General features: G+C 39.8%; 1 long non-coding RNA gene across 1 annotated transcript; it reads left to right on the top strand.

Annotated features, from left to right (window-relative positions):
- The first annotated feature begins 279 nt into the window (after nucleotides 1–279).
- LOC129189228 (uncharacterized) lies at nucleotides 280–6,940 on the top strand. Its single transcript, XR_008572767.1, has 5 exons — nucleotides 280–394; nucleotides 490–508; nucleotides 715–820; nucleotides 3,084–3,129; nucleotides 6,883–6,940. It is a non-coding gene; the product is annotated as an uncharacterized LOC129189228 (long non-coding RNA).
- The last annotated feature ends 391 nt before the right edge of the window (nucleotides 6,941–7,331 follow it).

The following is a 7,331-nucleotide window of genomic DNA, read 5'->3' as shown; positions in this document are numbered from 1 at the left end:
TGTTGTTTTCCCTCCAAATGTACTCACTGTACAAATGTGAATGTATTAATTCAATCTACCCATTTTTTTTACTGCTTGTCCTCATTAGGGTCATGGGTTAGCCTACCCCAGTTGACTTCAGCCAAGAGGCGGAGTACACCCTGGACTGGTCGCCAATCAATTGCAGGGCACATATACAACCATTCACACTCACATTCACACCTATGGATAATTTAAAGTCTCCAAGTAACCTAACATGCATGTTTATGGAACATGGGAGGAAGCTGAAGTACCTGGGAAAAAAATCCATGCACACTCAGGGATAACATGCAAACTCCACACAGACATGCCCAAATGGAGATTCTAACCCTCCTTTTTCTGACTGTGAGTCCAACATGCCAACCACAATTCCAAGGTGCAGCCATATATTTAATTTTCATATCTAATTTCTTTACTTCATCATCAATGCTGTGCTTTTGTTATTGTTTGTATCTGTCTGTCTTTACCCAGCAAAGATTCACTCTGACAAGTAAGTGGCTGTAGGTAGGACTGATGTTACTTAGCTGAATGCACAGAAAATTATCCAAATTAGAAAGAAGACACCTACTGCAGCGCAAACCCAGAATATCAGAATAAAAATAATTTTATACTAGTTATTCTTCACCATGAAGGTAACTCAATTCAGGAGTGTCACTCCCTGTCTCTCTTTACCTGCTGTGATCTATGTCTTTGTAGCCCCAGGGATACACAATCATCAGTCAGTGGATCCACCCATCCGTCCCTCCATCATGCCCAGAGGCCTCTCGGCCACTCCTAATCCCAGAGCACTGCTCCCTCCCAGGTACGAAACCTGGCCGCGCACCCCCTCTCCCCTCCCTGGAGCCTCTAGAGAATCGGTGGCTTTTACTCGTCTTACAGGGCGTCAATTGAGGGCTGTAATCAAACCCTGGTGAGAGAGCACAGGCCGAGACAGACAGACAGGCAAAAGACAGACAGACAGACAGACAGACAGACAGACAGATGAATCAACAGACGGTGAGGTGGATACAAGGCAGGCAGATGATTGCATCCAGGCCTGGCTGAAGTGGCGAGAAAACCACAGGGACAAGTTGAGATGAATAAAGGAGACTGGAAGTGTGTCAGTTACCTGATCAGGCTTAGGGTTTTTTTTGCGGTCCACCCAAACTTGAGCAAATCTGATGCCCTTCTCTGGTGTATGACCTAAAAACATAAAATCCGTTAGGAAAGAATAGGCTGAAGGGGAGAGTGCAAGAGAATCTTCCTCTATTTACCAGCTGTTGATTCAGTGCATGTACATACGCACACACAAATCACACTCAAACTCAGAGTCAGGCTGCAATATATAAAGTCAATATATAAAATACTGTAGTATCACCTAACATTAAAGCAGTGCTCTACAATCCACAAGGCTTTTAATTCGGCCCGCCAAACATTACCCAAATAATTTAAACCATTCAGTCAACGAGAGAAATGCTCGTTTATGCAGTACTTCCTCTGCTATGCAGGGGGCAACAGCGAAGTGTATAAGTTACAATGAAGCAGTAGTAGAAGAAGATGGTTTGTATTTAAACAAGTAAAAGTAGACAAACTAAAAGACAGACTAAAGGTAGAGTAGTAAACACTGAAAATTTGACTACATTGTTCCAAAGTAAACACTGTTTCGAATGAATATAACATGCGGAGGCACTGTCAGACGACACAACTTGCAAATCGTCCCCCAAATCCCCAATTATGGGTGGAACAGTTCTATTTTTTAAAATTTGGACCAGTGCAATAATCTGTACTTTATTGGCTTGCTGCAGTACAGTCAATATGAAGCTGTTAACACTGACAAAGGAGAAAAAATACAATATATTAGGGCGGCAACTAACGATTGTTTTAAGCCTTAAATAATCTGAGGCTTGTTTTGAATCGGTTAGCCCATAAACGGACAAAATCAATATGAAGCAAACACAAACAGTTAGTGCTTTGGTCCACAGCATATCGGAAAAGAGGCAAAAACGTTGACCTCTATTTTTCAATGTTAAAGCGTATATGTATAAATAGTAAAAGAAAATTTAAGAAAATTAAAACACATTTACATTTCAGAGGCTGAAATCAGAGGATATTTACATTTTTCTTCAGAAATTGGTTAATCAAATACCAAAATAGTTGTCAATTAATTGCATAATTGAGTAATCATTGATCCATCGGTTAGTTGTTGTAGCTCTTTAATCGACATATACATATATAAATATATGTTTTAATTATTATTATTATTCTTTTAACGATACCATCTGGCCAAGAAACATTTTGGTCAAATATAATTAAGGACCCTGATCTAAAGTTGGCTTTAGTTAGGTGGCTAAAAAACTGTAAAAAACTGCTGCTTATCTAACGATGCTCATTTCCTTCAAACTTTTTATTTAAATACTGTAAACTAAGGTTACCTTCTATCATTCTGTGCCACCATATAACCCCTCTCCTTTGCCCTGTCTTCATTTCAAGCACCCATCCAACAGTTAACATGGGTAGAAATAAACTTTGAAGCTCTACAACCTCCAGGCATGAACGAAATGAGAGAGAAGGGAAGAAACAGCAAGAAATGCGGGTAGATGAGTAGGGGGTAAGGATGAGAGGGACTTGTTACTGAATGTTTCCATCCAACTATCAAGTGAATTTTACGCAAACTTTTGAAAAGTCCCAGTAAGTGAAATGATTGGATGCACTCCCATCACGGCAGGTTGACACTGATGACAATAAATTGGTTAGATCAATGATCAAAAAAAAAGGGAAAATCTATTTATCAATTTTGCGGTACAACCTCTGTGTCTGTCCATCTTTCTTCGTGGCTTTACCTGAAATCTTGAAGCTCTGGCTACCGTATTGGGTTTCCTGACATGAGAGGCCCCCGTGGCGGCTCTGAGGCTGCTGCTCTTTGAAGCTTTAGTGGTGCCGCACTGGCTCATTTGGTAACAGGTTGGGAATGGGCCGCTGGCGAAAAATGAGACCCTGGTCACCTTGGAAACGGGCCCCCCATCTACTTTCACAATGTGATTTTAAGGGAATGTACAGTAATATTTGACTGTTTTCTCCCCACTCAGGGAATATGATGCGAATGGTTGACAGGAAAAACACCAAGTAAACAAGGTACACCTCGGTCATAAGCAGTGTCAGTACAACATCAGCTCACTAAAGTGTATGTTCAAATTGTTCAAAACCCTGAATTATTTAAAATACTAAAACTAAACTACTAAACTGAACATTTTGCTACACTAAACACAACTCTTAATGTTAGATTAGAGAGTCATCAAAGTATTGTGTTACTCACTTCACAAGGGAACCAGGACAGAATCTGGCCCCAGGCACATTAGATCCCAACATATAGTTGAAGAAACCTGCTTTTTGGACAAGTGGTGGAGGTGTAATGAGTGTGTCTTCTCGGTGATACCTTTACATTACTGTGTCATGGCAGGGGAGTGAAAGGGGTTAAATGTTACACAGCATTCAACTTAACAGGCTGCTGGCTGGCCATCCAGTCGCACCTATCAGTTTACTGAAGGCACACCAGCATGCACACAAGTGCACACAAGTGCAGCTCCTATTCTAAAATTGTAAAGTATAAATCGGTGTTGTCAAACCCTGGTTCGATATTTCCCAGTTTATTGTTTTGTGTTTGCGCTTCTAAACTTTTCTTCCAATGTGCTTCTTTCTACAAGATAATGAAATATGGACTCCAATTTGTGATGTCTGTTAAGCACCTAACATGCTCCACTTGGCTACCTGCCACTCAAATTCAGCAAAGATGGTGGAATAATTATTTCTGTTTCATTATCCTCATTAACAAACTGAAGAATATAGTCACGGTAGTTACGTTCAGGGACCACCAGCGAATTACGGAAAACTGCAAGTATGGTAATTTCTGGTGTATAAGACGCGCCGGTGTTAAAGCCACACCCACTAAATTTAGAGAGAAACATTTGTACATACACAGCTGCACAGGACTAAAAGCAGCACACATCCACGTCATAAAAAGACATATTGTAGCGCACACGAGTCCGTGAGGACCATGCAGCTCTTTATGTGACAAGAGCCAATCATGAGTATTGAGAAAACTGTCACGTCTTGGCTTGTGGTGTTGTGGCGACGATCCCAGGATGCAAAAAGCAGGAACAAATTGCAGGTAAAATGTATCTTTTAATAAGAATTGCAGCAGTGCAGCAGCAGGGATTCAACAAAGACAGGTTTGCAGTAGCATGTCAAGCTTCAACAAACAATGCAACGACAAACTAAGAAGAACGCACCTGAACTAAACAGAGGGAAAACTCAAATTAGCAACAGGTGCGAGTGATGAAGGCAAAACGCAAAGCATGCAGACACAGACCAGGCAAAACAGGAAGAACTACCAAAATAAGAGCCTGACAACAGGAACTAAGGCATAAAAAGGGAACATAAATGAAGTGTCACGCAGGCACACAAGGGGCGTGACAAAAACTCACAATGAGCTTAAATCGCAGGTCATTACTCACTAACAGTCTAACAGTTGGCAGCCATTGGCTAATTAACTGCTCTGCTGGGAAGAAATGCATTATGCAATATTATTGTATTTGGTGTATTTAGGACATTATTGTATATTTTTGGATATTATTATATATTTCTTAGCTACTTTTTGAGTGTTAAGTTGCTGTGTGATGATTTTTGCCTTGTATCTAAGATGACACCGTGAGTCAGACTGTTAAGTAATGACCTTTTGTGATTTCCGATGGCTTGACAAGCGCCTTGTGAGTTCCCTTATAGCTCGTACCAAAGAAAGAACTACCGTTTCGTCACTGACTCATCAGCAGCACTGTATTTTGTATAAGCCGCAGGGTTCAAAGTTTAAGAAAATTACGGTAATTGATACCCCCTTAAAATTGTCTATTTTTGACACATGACTCACTGCTGTTCGCTAGATCCAGGTTTAAGCCCTAAATATGTGTCACACACCTATTATGATGCAATTAAAGTATAAAATGTATAGGTCCTCACCACTAATGATTGATAATGTAATATGATCAATGAACAGATGGAAACAGTGTCAACCGCTGATGACATCGACGGGTGACGTTACTTCCGATTCCGCTTGCCATTTTGTTCTGCTAGCTAATACAGTGCTAACAAGGAGAAACGTTTTTTGATAAAAGAAATGCGGGAAGAACACAGTTGGCCTAATGCAGTGTATTAATAACACGACAAGACAGTCCATATTGTACGCTAACTGCAAAATGCATGCAAACCGAGGCAAAATTGTGGCATAATTTGATGACGTTGACAGAAAAACACGCTAACCGGAGCGGACGCTAACTGAGGTTCCACTGTATTCCTTTCATAATATGCTTATTATTGTGGTTGTTTGTATTGGAGACTCTGAATTGTCAATATATGGGAACGTGTCTGTGAATGTTTCTTTGTCTAACCCAAAGTCAGCTGGGATAAGTGGTACAAAAAGAATGGATGGGTGTTTGCGGTGGTGTGTAACTGCACTGCATCACTATAGCTTTTTTAATGAAACAGTTTTATTCAGCTAATTTTGACAGAACATTGACATTAGTGTTATTACTACATGTCACCGTCATCAACTGACAGGCGCCAAGTACTTTGTACCCCAGTGATTGGTGGTCCGGAACTCTATCCGTCATCACTTTGGGTAAAATTATGTTCTTTTGCAATTCAAGCAGTTACAGTAATTATAAGCATAGCTAATTGTCAGTTTGCTGTGTCATTGAGAGGTAAGACTGTAAACACGGGCTTAATCAGAGACTTTTTTTTTTTTAATGCAAACAGCTTTTCGGAGCAATCAAGGGGATGCATTTAAAGCAGTTAGTCTATATGCTAAGTGTCTCTCTACATCTGCTTAAATAGCCCAAGTTATAATCTTTTTTAAAACTTATTTTATCTCATCTAGGTATATTTTCAAACTCAAACTGTCGGCATGTCTGTGCCGCTGATTAAGACCGCAACCTGTTGTTGTCGCCACTTTTTCTTGATTACTTACGCTCTAGCTTTCTCCTCTTCAGCCTCATCTCCACTCTCTTTTTTGGCCGAGCTGCTTGCGGAACCACACAATGTACATATGCGTGTGTGTGGCAGCCCAGCAAGTTTGATAGCTGTCACCTGATCACGGTGATGAGGGTTGCTGTAGTAGAGGAACGAGAGTAAGCAGAGAGTTAGGTTTCTCCGCTGTAATTAGTTTTCCCAGGCTCTAATTATACCAGACGGAATTACAAGCTTGATTGACTGTCATTTAAGCATTTTAATTTGTAGAATTGCCTTTTTTTCCTCTCAGGAGGGTGGTTGTTTTGACTGGCTGGTGTGTAGATTAGGAAGGGGGAAGCAGATCTGTACCATTCATTCAGGCACCGTTCTCACATTGAGGTCATTTTTTGACAATTCAGATCTGCTGTAACTTTTTTGAGTCAAACTCCTTACAAACGTCCTCTCCTTTTTTCAGAGCCTTCACATATATTTACGCTCAGAGGCTTGAAAAATTCATGGACAAATTTACAGAAAATCTACATTTTGTTTATGTGGAAAAGTGAGAAAGCAGTGCGTTTTGTAACTGAAGGAAAATATCCTTTTTGTATTACATAATGATAGTACATTTATTATTGTGTAAATGCTGAAAGAAGCCAAACGATAATAATTACAATTTTTCCAAAAGGGTTATTGTGAATTTGCAACCTTGTGTAATTCTTTCATTAAAATGGAACAAAGTGTTAAGGGTTCTCTCCTTTGTGTGTTTTTGTATCGTTTTATAAAATAGAGATTATCATCAAAAATTAAATACAAAAAGTGCATGTTTAAGGTCAAATGTTTCATTTCGGTGCGTGTCCTCAGTGAATTGAGTGTTGTTTTCACTTTCAGGAGAGACTGCTGGGCGATACTGGAAATCAATGAGAAATGTCTCTTTTTGTAATACTGGCCATGAATAACTGTAACAGAGGCAGTCAAGTTCCTAGTGTGGTAACATACATGGAGAATAAAGCTGATTCTGATTCTGAATAACTACATTTACTGTACATGCACACAATACTGCGGCTAACGGTCATATTCTTTTTAAGGCCTGTTTGCATCCAAAGCCAATAAGAATATTCATGTTTACATGGTAACTCATTCAATCCCAGGCATTTTTCAAAAGACAACCCCTTCAAGTCCGTCCGTTTTAGACGATTTTGACTGATCTTTCAAGGCACACAGCATATTGTGGTCTATGGCTATGTGAACATGGAACCAACCAAAAGAAACATTAGACTTCCGTCTTTCATCAGAAAAAAAAGTTTGTTTCCACCCTTTTTCTGTTATTTAGTAATCAG

This window comes from Dunckerocampus dactyliophorus, chromosome 10 (genome assembly GCF_027744805.1).
Source record: "Dunckerocampus dactyliophorus isolate RoL2022-P2 chromosome 10, RoL_Ddac_1.1, whole genome shotgun sequence".
Lineage (NCBI taxonomy): Eukaryota > Metazoa > Chordata > Actinopteri > Syngnathiformes > Syngnathidae > Dunckerocampus > Dunckerocampus dactyliophorus.
Note: the sequence above shows the minus strand (reverse complement) of the source record. Positions and strands in the feature narration are given on the sequence as shown.